At 23.7% G+C, this 11632-nt stretch overlaps 1 pseudogene; it reads right to left on the bottom strand.

Moving 5' to 3' along the window:
• Positions 1 to 2626: 2626 nt before the first annotated feature.
• On the bottom strand, positions 2627 to 3124 carry LOC113550272 (annotated as a pseudogene).
• Positions 3125 to 11632: the final 8508 nt, after the last annotated feature.

The raw sequence follows: 11632 nt of genomic DNA, 5'->3' as shown, positions 1-11632 counted from the left end.
TATCAAAACTGTATTGTATTCAAACACATTCTTTCAATCAAATTATTTTTAATTTATTTTCACTTTAATCTTGAGTATAATAGTACCAGTAACACCAGTTTGTATTGTAAAATATAATAAACAAATAAAGTATATTTTTTGTAAATCATTAATAAATGCATTTACATGTAAAATTTAAAAAAATATATGAGATATAAGGAAACGGTCAAAAACACCGTGTGCGACCACACGTGTTACAAACAATGATGCGACTCATGGCGGGTTAGTAGTAGTTAATTCGTGCACACTGTGCAGTATTATGTACATATTATGACGTGTATAGATCATCATCATATTTCGGTGCACTGCAACAATAGTGCTTTAAAATTAGCGTCCGACTTAATCCGACGCAGGTAAAAGGGCGTGTTACTGTGGTGTTAACCTATAAAAATGAATAATAATACTATTTTTATATATGCGCATATTATTTACTACGAATAAATCGAGACAACGTTAGGTTAGGTTAGGTTAGGTTAAAATTATAATCTTATGATAAAGAACCAAATTCGCTATTCGCGTTGTTTTACTTTATGCTGCATTTGACTAAATTTATATATAATACCAATTTGAAATATACTAAATAGTACAAAAAATGTACATCAGCCGACAGACACCTATTTTTAATTAATCTATCTTAAAATTCAAACAATGATGTTTCAATCTGTTTAAATAATGACACAATGGATATTATGTACGATAAAGCTGTAGACTTTTGAAATATCATTTTATACATTTTAATATCATAAGTATGTTGTTAAACTATACCTAATTATTATTATTAAGCTATACCTAATCTTATTATTTTATTACTTTATTTTTTATATTATTATTGTTATAATTATTATACAGCATTGTTAATTATTGAAGTTATATTATAATCCCTATATGTATTATTTACTGCGCTTTATTGTTGGAAATGAAAATGTTTTAAAAGGCCAGCGGATTTAAATGATTAATAATATAATTTTACATTTTACATTTTAAATAATTTAAAATTTTAATTAGATGGCAAAGATTATCCTCAGAGAGAATACTCCATCCTATTCATTTTTAATCAAATTAAAAAAAAAAAACATAAGATCAACTTTTGATAAATGCACATATTAATATAATATGTCTATTTTGGTTATATTCATTTTATTTTAGTGATTCTTGTGGAAGGAAAAATATGAATTTCATTAAAACTATAAAAACTTTTAATTTAAATATTAATTATTGAAAAACAAGTGATGATTTATTATTCTGCCAGATTTAACACTATTTATCTTCTATGATGCAAAAACAAAAGTATTGTGAGCTTCAAACTGAGACACGGTAAAGCTGATATTCTGACCATTTAAAAAAACATTACTACAAAGAATACTGTTAGTCAACAAAACTCATTTTTTTTTAAATATTCTGTATAATTTTTTTCACGTAGAAGTGTTTGTATATCGTCTATATTGAGCAAAAAACAATGTGTGTCAAACAAATATACATATATACATATCAAAAAAGATGCAGTAATATAATACAGGTGCGTTATGCGTTCTTCAGCTCGGAGTTGCAGGATAGTGGTATTGTAATAGATTTGAAAGTTATTCGTTACAAACGACTCTGAATGGTATTCGGTTTACTATACCATTAAATGACCAAAATCGATTATGGTTAAAACCGGTATATCGTAAAATGTTCTATTTGTTTCAATGTATACCTAGGTAATATTTACATGCACTCAAGAAGAATATTTCAAAATTTAAAAACTACCCATTTTTACTTTAGGTACTATAACGAGATAAAATTTCCAATCTAAAAAGTTGCTACATGAAGCACTTCTGGAATATTTCTACTATCGTAAGCACCGATCTTTAGTAGGTAGATACAGAGTATAAATAATTTTCTAATATTAATTTCTTTTGTCATGTTAAAACTGTAAGCTATAACATATTTGTTAAATACCTATATCCATATATTATCACTAATAACAGTTTTATCTAATACCTAAACAAGAAATAAGTATAAATAAATCATGTTTTTAAATTTAAAGTTATAATTTCACAATGTAAAATATGGTTATGTGCACACATAAAATTAAATGTAGGCATACGCCTCTAAAACTTCCCTGTGTTAAACACATGTGATACTACAAACTATGTTTTATTATATACTGGATTAAAATAATTATTATCAATTTGCCCATCCAACTACATTCTGCCCATGTCGATCTATGAAATAATAATAGTATTACTTAAGCAAATATTATGTATATGTTACGGTGAAAGACGAAAATTGGTAAATGCCGTCCTTCCCCGGCCAATGACGTCATTAACCAATATGATTCAATTATGTGGGTAAATGTTGTAAAAACACATATTATAAATTCAAATGTACATCTTTCACCGGTCATTGACGTCATTTACCAAAACTTGTGGTAAATTAAGATAAATCTCAAATACAATACACTGATTGTTTTAATATAGATACTGTTAAATAATGATTTATTATCGGCTGGTGATTCATTTTTGAATCTCATCATTTTTGATTTAAATGAAGTCAATGAAAGGTTAGGTTAATCGAAGTGAATAAAATAGGTGCATATTATTACAAACTATTCATTTGTACAGTTTTGGTTACCATGAAATTTTGAACTGCACAACATTTCTGATGCATTGTAACCTGTAAGCACATTTTTTAGTGACACAACCAGTTTTGAAATTGCATCGATTAAATGCTTTTGATGACCAGCTATTTATTGTCCAGCAGCTTCGCGTAATGTTATTTCCCTATCTTTAATTTTTTTCATAGCTTCATTTAGTTCTAGAAATATTTCTTTGCTTGGGCAAATTTGAGCTCTTGTATGTTTATGTTTCAACACACCATATACAGAATATGGTTCAAACATTCAGGTACCTATATTATTTAAAATTAAATAAATATTATCAAATTAAAATTGGCTTACATAATTTATACATGTCATCTTCACAAAAAAATAATAATAGCAAGTAAATTACGCGGAGAACCGAGCCCTATCAACATCTGGTATTGGGACACGAACAGTTGTACCGACTTTGAAATTTGAAAATTTTTCGTTAGTCAATCTCAACATTTTTTAAAATTCGATACAATTCTTTCCATAAATGTATTGAAGGTCATTCTCCAATTAAACTGGGGACTGACGTTAATAACCGGGGAATGTCTACATTCACAACATTTACCGGGGAATGACGACATTTACCCCGTTAACATCATTTACCGTAACATATATATTTAATAATAATAAATAACTGCAATTTATATTAAAACATGTAACTATTATATTATTTTGCATAGATATTGTAATTTTGTATTACGTTTGTACCCTAATATGTTATCCTAACCACGTTAATTATTGGTCATATTGAGAAATTACTTTCTTAAAAATTGGTGAATAAATTAAAAACCATTACTCGAAATTCTATGCGTCGATATTATGTTATTTATACAATAATACATTTTGTTAATTTTTATTACTTTTGTACATATATTTATGGAAATATCACTTAGATAAAATTTCATGGGAAACATTTTAAACTACTCTGGTAAATTTACTACCAGAATAATAATAAATAAAAGTAACTTGCTATATTATTTTACATAGATATATATATATAATACTCATACATAATAAACGTGTATTCATTCTCACGTCAGAATAGTTAAAGAAAATTGTATTGATACATATAAATATTAGTTCCTAGATTTCGATAAAATTGTTAAAAAATTAATTGTAGTTTTACAAATAGATTGCGCTACAAGTTTCTTTCATAAAATATATCATATTTATATTAATGTCCTCCACCAAATATATATATTGAACTTGAAGTGTTTTATTTTAAGTAGTGATACAGACATCGGTGCCAATAGAATATTTATCAAAGGAAAACTATTTTTTTTTTTTTTTATACACGTCCGTTCGATGATAAGTGACACATAATGTGAATGAAATTGTTTTTATTTGACATATAATTTTATTTAACACCATTTATTTAAATTTCCTTTTTTTGTTGTGATTATTTTTTCGTTACGATTAAATTGAATCATGCTATTATATTCATATTTTATACAGAATAATTGTGTTTCAAAAAATGTTTTTTAAATATTTAAAAAATTTAATGTAAAAATAAACATTATATGTTGTAATAGCCGGTTATAAAATATTGGAAAATTATAATTATTTTTTTTCACTTCTTACAAATCGATATGAATATTTCTATAACTACAATATACCTAATATACGTATTTTTTAAATAATTCTATTGTTTTGAAATCTTATAATATAAACACATAATTTATTATATTTACGAAAATAATCAGTCAACATCGAATATACTGAACACTGATAACGTTAACAACAGCTTAGTCTGCTTTAGCACGTTATTGTACTTAACCCGTGCTGTTGAACAATTCAACCGATTTTGAATGTCATTACTAATGCATGTGTTAAATTTGGTCAAACTAGCAAAGGCTTTCTGGAGTAACAGTGTTTATGAATGTTACCATGCACTGCAGGCGTCGGTAATAACATTATTAGTCTGCGCAAGGCATCGTAACAGTTATCCACTTACAAATGCCTAAGAAGAATCCATATGTTATGAATATGAGTTATCTGATGCACATGATCATAATGTGCGATAAAGTATATAAAAAAAAAAAGGTATGGAATATCTGAAGTATTATTATGCGGTGTATATTATTATTATTATTATTTTTGCTATATGATTGTATGTATAGCAATATTATAATAAATATCCGAAAATAAAAATTATTTATTTATTTATCGAACTTAGTATAAAGCGTTAATATTAATTACAGACAATTGTAGCATTAAAATCGATCATATTAATAATTTATATTATTCAAATATTATTATTTTAGTTTAATGATACAGCAATATATACTATGTTACACATTTCTGAAGTTACCAGTAGCTACTTTTAAAATAAATATCATATAAATAACATTATTATGCGTATGAAAACTTTTAAAACTTGGGATAATTTGATTTTATGAACAGAAGAAAAAATTTAACTAGTTAAAAAAAAAATTCGTAATATAAAAATTATAATTTATGTAACTTTCAAAAATGTCATGTGCTTTTACGGTTAATCATTTCAGAATTACAAAAAAATTACTAAAATGGTTAAAGAATAAATTGTTATTTTACATTTAATATCCATTTTCATCAATATTTATTTTAAATATTCATACCTACATAAATGCTAATGAGGTATTGTTACAAACTTATTTTTTTAATTCTTGTAATTTCTTTGTTTACAAGAAAAATTGAATTAACTGTTCAAGTATTGGGATTTAAAATTAAAAATGTATGATGAAAAATGATGTACCTATGTAATTTATATATTGTTTTAATTTCTGTAAGAACAACATTGAATAACATTGTAATATTTGTAATACATTTTTAAGTTAATCTTTTATAAAAAAAATACAAAATACATTTTGTTAAAAACTTATGTTGTTTAAATATTCTCGTTTTTCATTATTTTATTATTTTTCTTTGATTATTATGATAAGTATTAGAAATGTTCTACTTTTGACTTTTTAAAGTAATAACTTGATGCTATTTACCACTAGAAATTCTCGAATTTAAAAATTGTTTACTGCTCAAAAATTTTATAACAGACAAAAAAAAACACCCATGATTCTAAAACCAATTCATTCATCGCTCCATTCAGATAAATATTCACTAGCTTTTTATATGCTAATTTAATAACTGATTTATTCGTAAATTCTAAATAATAAAAAGATTTCTTTTATAGAAATACCCTATGGTGAGTTAAATAATATTAAACCTAAGATAATTTAAATAAAACGGAAAATATATTTTACTATTTATTATTGCCTTGTTACAAATAATTTTTATTTTGATTCAATGTCATTTGCTGACAATAAAATAAATAAAAAGAATAACCAATAAATTATTATCAAATTTAATAAGCAATACCACATGTATTGTCAAACTGTTACACAACATCTTATAATTTACTTTAGCATGCAACTAAGATCTTTGTACTTTAATATTTGATTTCATCAGTGTAATAAAATGTGAATACATTTTATCAAGAAGACATCACACAATGATTTATTATTTTCCTGGGCCACACATGTGACATATCAAAACAACGTATGTTGTTTATGTAGATCGTTCATGAATATAAAATGATTTTAGATCAAAAACATCAAGTATGGGAGTAGTAATAAAATAATGGTTTAATACATTTTATAACCTTTTTTTTTCAATATATGTCTGTAAGAAAACCATTAAATATCAGATTCTCAAAATTTAATTTAATGTGTAATATTATTTTCTACGGAAAACATATTATATTGTTTTCTATAATTTTTGTTATACGTGTTGTTGTTCCTTAAACTACAATCGTATTTTGTAAGGACATGCATGTGAGAGACAAATATAGCAAAACAGTAAGTACCGTGACCCCATAGAATGTTCGTTTGAGAAATACAGAATCAGAAATAAAAGGCCACGGAGATTAAATATCTCAAACTTTTGTTATTGTACAGATTAACGCTTAGCACTTTAATGAAAACTCAAAACTTCATATACTATTCCAAATCAATGCCTTGTCTTATAACAAAAAATAAAAGAAAAAAATTAACATGCTTTGAGATTAGTAAATTGAACAAGTCTTACTGGAATGACATGTACAAAAAGAGTGATAACCCGTTCCAGTTTATGTATTGTTAAAAAACAGTTACGTTTTTGGAAAACGTTTTTAATGATTATTCATCACGTTATTTTGAAATGTAATAACTTTTAAACGTCTATTGAATTCAATATAATTTTTAAGACATGTAATTTTATAGTACTAATTGTTCATTGACATTTATCACACCAAACATTTAAAAATTAAAACTTAACTAAAGTACTAGATGCCTTATAATCCCTTATATGCCTGTTATAATCTATCTTGAACAAAATAATTTATAAGAACGTCCATCAATTTAATTTATCATTTATTTCACAGTAGGATAATAGATTTGTTATTATTATTATTATTATTTTTTTTTATAATATAAAAGAATTAATGGTACATTAGTACACAGTTATTTTTTAAAGTGTTGATTAGTTTCATTGTTTTAATATATATTAAATATTGAACATTTAATTATCAAACGAAAGCCAATATCAACTAGAAGTCTAAAAATATAATTTTATTTTTATTTTGGGCAATGCGTAAATACTATAATAATTATATTTTTAACGGTTTTCAAGTAAAATGATTTGTGAGTGCATATTTTTGTTTTAGTCTTTAATTTATAAGGTGTTTACAATGTTATTTAGTTATTATGTACTACGAGTCCATCAATCCATTAACTTTTATCAATAATTATAGAACCAAGATTAAAATGAAAATGATTTTTTTTTAGAACTTACAATATAACAATGCGCTCCGTAGATAATTCAGTTTAATTAACAAATATTTCAAAAGTGAAACTGTTATTTTTCAATATTTTTTTTTTAAATTTGTCATTGTCTTAGGTATTCTTTTAAGGAAATTATTTCGGTCATAGAGCATATTTTGTTTTTATTTTTTTGTTAAGAATATTTTTTGATACTTTTTAGATAATATAAATTCAGGACCTAGCTATTAAAAAATATTCGTATAAAGTTACCGAGCATATGAGTATTATTATAAATACACAAATAAATATAATCAAATTTTTGATAGTATAATAACTGTTTAATAGGTAATTTAAATTAAGCAACATTTTATCAAAAAATATATTTTTTTTAATAAGTGATAATCCATTTTTTTTTTTTGTATAAACCAAAATTAGATAATATAAATCTAGTTTTGAACACAATTTTTAATTCGATTTTTAAGTTAATATAAATTAAGTAATAAGGAGTAATTGAAAAACTTAAACATGAATATATACGAGTATTATCGTTGCTTGTTATACATAAAGGTATACTAACTGTATTTTAAGACTTTCCTAAACTTTACGTTTTAATATGCATATGATCAAAATAATGTTTTATTATCCAGCCCAAGTCACTTAATACAATATTTTACGATAATTAATTCGTGTAGTTCACCAAGTTTTAATTGATTTAATTTATGATTATATTGAAACACATACTTGGATTCTACACTGGTTTTGACATACTTATGTAAAATAACTATGCAATTATTTTTTTTTATTTATTTTTTTTTTTTGAATGCACATTATAATAAAAAAAATTTTCATACACTTTTGAATTCAAGAATATCAAAAAATAGTCAATATTATTTAATTTTTTTGAATAAAACACATGCAAGAGATTATATAAGGTTAGGATAGTTAAAACACTCTAAGACCTACACCTACGTAGCATGTCTATTCAATTGGAAATTGAACATAAACTGAATTTCTGGTAACATTTCAAAGTCGCAAAAAACTGCAAAAACAGTTAAACTCCAAATAGTTTTCAGAATTATATAATGACTTTCAAACGTAATGTAGCAACGTACCTACAATACACCCATATAAGGATTAAATTAATGTTAATAAATTCCTCACAACTTTTGAACAGTAGTTGAAATATTATAGCATGTTTTAGACAAAATTGATTTTCTTTTTCTTTTACGTTACTCATAAACAAATAACCATAAATACCTCTTGAAATTATCACCAAATATTTAAATTATCGTTTTCTAAATAATACAATTTTCAATTTATATTTTTTTTTATAAATGTCAATTTTAAATTATTCACGTGGTAACATTTTTTGGAAATTCAATACAAAGCTACTTATAAGTTAGCAATTTTTTAATTAAAACTATCAGAAATTTATAGTCACGATTTTTATTTTAAAGTTTTAAAGTTAGATAACGATTAAATTGCAAAAAATTAAAAACTTTCTTGTAGTTATAATTGCATAAAATCTTCGCTTTTTGTATGTAAGTTTTGAAAATTGAATACAAAATTCCTCGTGAGTGTATCATATTGAAAATTTGGAAATATGAAATCTATAAAATATATAAAGACAATTGCTTTGTATTTTATATTTATATTTTAAGTTCCAATTTGAAGGAAATTACTTATTTAAATAATAAATAACGATATATAAATTATTTTGCCATCATTTAAAAAACATTATTCGCGAGAACTTAAATTTTTATGTACTTTATATTATTATGAATTTCACTTTACGAAATAAAATGTTTGATTTATTTAAAAATATTATTTATTAATAGGTACTATAAATCTATTTTTACTGTTTTACGTTATTTACAGAACGACTTTATTAAATGCTGTGTTATATAAGTTGATATAATATGGTATATATAGGTAATAATACTAATAATATTATAATAAATGCAATATTTTTGAAAAAAAATTTATAGTGACATAGGCTGATAAACCGGTTCCGCTCAGAATCGTTTTTCGTATACAATAATATATCATTTAATTCAAATTTAACAGACCTATAACTCACTGTAAGTCACTTACCTACAAGGGCGCCCATTTGTCATTACCTAGGGGGTGAAAATCATAAAATAAAAAAACTTTTTTCAAAGCGCATAAATGTATTTATATATATAATATGTGTGTGTGTGTGTGTAGCTGATTGATCGACATGGTATTAGGACATACGACCGTAATCGATTAATAAAATACAAGTATGAATATGTACATAATATATTGTATTATCATTAGAAAAATTAATTTATTATTCATAGTAATAAAAATAACAATAATTTTTCTAGGTGGGTGATATGTCACCCCCTTGCACCCCCTAATGGGTGCTCTTAATTATTTACTTTTTTTTATTTATATTGTTATTACATTATAATTTATTAAATCCAAAACAATATTTGTAATAGATTCTAGTCGTATTTGTATTTGTTTTATGATGAATTTCCGCTTTGAAAATAATATATTTTATATTACCACAATAATTATAACTGTACCTAGTTTTATCATTTTCTGACCTTTTAGTAACATACATAAAAATAATAGATAGATAATATGATGTATTTTTTTAAAAATATACTGTTTATTTTAAATGTATATTTATTTACATTTATATCCGATTGAAATACTGGATAAAGATAATTTTTTGTTACTTTGGTTTGCTAAATTATAACATCGTTACCTAAACCACCAGAATAAAAAAGTATATTTCAAAAGATAAAAGGTGTTCACTTAAAAAGGTACTTTACAAAAGTTATCCAATTCTTAGAGTTTCTGAGAATAATGTTTTTTTACACCTGAACAATCTACATATTTTTTTTTATATTATACTTAACACACTTGTTATGTTATTTATAAAGTTATTTAAAATCTTACTCTTGGGATATTCAAGCTGAGTTATAATGTTCTGAAGTCGATAGTGGTAACGAGAAGTATACATATTATATTTATTTTTAAAATGAAAATAACACAAAAGCTGTAACTTAAATGTTTTCAAACGACATCTACAGAAGTGCGAATAATAGAATAGAGTTTAACGGAAAAAATCAACAAGTATGACCATTTATTATGATTCAACATGAAAACTATATAGACCATTTTTATCACGTAAAAGGTACCTATAGTTATAAAATATTGCAGTTGACGTTGGAAAGGAATTGTACGGCTGTAAAATCGAAATAAATATGATTGGAAATACTCGTTTTAACACTAATTGCGTTGTTAAGTCTAAAAAAGTATAAAAAATAATATAAGTAATGGATTTACAGGAAAACGAATCATAGAAAAATAAGTAATGGAAACAAAAATTGAATACTAGCGAGATTCCTAAATGTTAAAGTTAGTTATTATTATTTTTTTTTTTTTAATAATAATTAACGTAAAGCCAAATTATTTTTTTTACAAACGTGTTAACTTTTAAGTTTACATTTTGACGAAATTCGATATTTAAACGAACTCTCTCAAATCATGTTTATTACAATTCAATATTTATAAATTATTCATTTTATTGTTCGATTTATAGTTATTTGATATTAAATATTTTTTTTTCTTTACAGTTTTTAAATTAGAAAATAAAAGCACTAATACATTAATCTATATTAAACTATTGAATTTTTTTTTTTTTATGGAAAACTTATAATAATTGTACAATATACCATAATAAAATAAATGTTTTAATAATTAAAAATGTGTTTTGAAACATACATATTATGGTAAATGAGGTTTTATATAAATGAATTATTCTTGAATATAATATTAGTAAATCTAATATTCAGTGTCATATTTAATTTATTTTTTAAATTTATTTTACACACACATTTTTCGCATACAGGTATAAATAAGTTAAAGTGCCAATTTAAATGATTGTACATACTCAATTGCTTAATTGAAGAAACCTCTCGATGATGGCACGTGTTATTTATTTACCAGTCTAAAAATTAATGTCATATTAAATTACGATTTAAACTATTATTTTCTATACTAAATGTAAAAAGAAGTTTATTCTTCTTTTTTTTTTTTAATATTTATTGATTTATATTACTTAATTATAACATACATATTTTTGTATTATCTTTATAGATACACCAATCATGAATAATCATATACAATTACAAGTTACTCATTTAAATAATCT

This window comes from Rhopalosiphum maidis, chromosome 1 (assembly GCF_003676215.2).
Source record: "Rhopalosiphum maidis isolate BTI-1 chromosome 1, ASM367621v3, whole genome shotgun sequence".
NCBI lineage: Eukaryota > Metazoa > Arthropoda > Insecta > Hemiptera > Aphididae > Rhopalosiphum > Rhopalosiphum maidis.
The sequence above is the reverse complement of the archived record's forward strand: the minus strand, read 5'-3'. Positions and strand labels throughout refer to the sequence as shown.